Below are 1,682 nucleotides of genomic sequence, written 5' to 3' on the forward strand. Positions count from 1 at the left end.
CCTGTTGCTGGTGCCCCCACAGTTACCTGTTGATGGTGCCCCCACACCCACCTGTGGCTGGTGCCCCCACACTTACCTGTTGTTGGTGCCCCCACACCCACCTGTTGCTGGTGCCCCCACACCTGTTGCTGGTGCCCCCACACCAACCTGTTGCTGGTGACTCAACACCCACCTGTTGCTGGTGCCCCCACACCCACCTGTTGCTGGTGCCCCCACACCAACCTGTTGCTGGTGACTCAACACCCACCTGTTGCTAGTACTCCCTCTCCCCACACCCACCTGTTGCTGGTGCCCTCACACCCATCTGTTGTTGGTGCCTCCACACCCACCTGCTGCTGGAACCCCCCACACCCACCTGTTGCTGGTTCCCCTACACCCACCTGTTGCTGGTGCCCCCACAGTTACCTGTTGATGGTGCCCTCACACCCATCTATTGCTGGTGCCTCAAAACCCACCTGTTGCTGGTGCCCCCCACACCCACCTGTTGCTGGTGCAACCTGTCCTCTTAAAAAGAACGTCAACATTTGCCGTTTGACTCTACGGCTGTTTTTGGACGTTATTTTGTGTAAAACTACGTCTATTTTCACTTCCATGGACTATCTCTTGTTATACAATGAAATACCACACTCTTATTATTCTATAACTCACTGACTATGCTCTGATATTTGTTCTTCAAGTAAAAATATATATATTTTTGCCTTAATTAGGCCATAATCCAGAAAATTCCAGCCTATCGATCTTTATATTTAGGAAAACATCTAATAAATTTGGAAATGAATTTTTCGTTCGCCGACAGTTGCCTGTTACTATTTAACCCTCTATGCTTTAATGTCGCTGGTCATTGTGACTTTCCCAGGATTTATATAGGTTTTGTAGTAGCATTTAGTCAGACTACAGTAATTTAACTAATGGGAAACCTCTATAGTTGTCGTAAATTAATAATAATCATTTATCAAATAATAAATTAGCAAACATATGCAACATTTTATGTTACGACTTTTCGGGTAGGCCGTTCTGTTTGTTTACAACCCCAATGGTTCAAAATATACAATACTTTTAATATATAAGTGACTAAGTATGCTCTAATATATGGTCCTCAATGAAAATTATCGTTTATTTTTGTTAATTTGTCCATAATGAATAAGATTCCTTACTGTTGATCTTTATATTAAGAAAAACATCTAAACAAATTGGTATTGTGTTTTCGTTCAGCTAAAGTTTCCAGATACTATTTCCTAGTTATCAATTAATGTAGGTGGTTATTTTAATTCACGGATACCAGGGGCTTTCTCCCATTATACAATATAAATGTACCCACTAACTATTCTCTGGTATCTGTTCTTCAAGTAAAATTACCTATTTTTTTGTTTAATTAGTCCATAATTCACAAAATTCCTTCAGGTCGATCTTTATATTTAGAAAAACATCTAATCAATTTGGAATTTAATTTTTCGTTCACCTACAGTTACCTGCTATTATTTCATTGTTATATTTTATGTCGCTGGTCATTACAATTTTCCATGAATTTAAACAGCTAAACAGCAAGTAGCATCTTGTTAGAGTACAGGAATTTACCTATGGAGAACCTCGATAGCTGCCGAATATTATTAATGATTATATATGTAATTTAAAATATTGAATTATATACCATTTCTTATGTTACGTCTTTGGCGGGTAGGCCG

Source organism: Procambarus clarkii, chromosome 18, assembly GCF_040958095.1.
Source record: "Procambarus clarkii isolate CNS0578487 chromosome 18, FALCON_Pclarkii_2.0, whole genome shotgun sequence".
Taxonomy (NCBI): domain Eukaryota; kingdom Metazoa; phylum Arthropoda; class Malacostraca; order Decapoda; family Cambaridae; genus Procambarus; species Procambarus clarkii.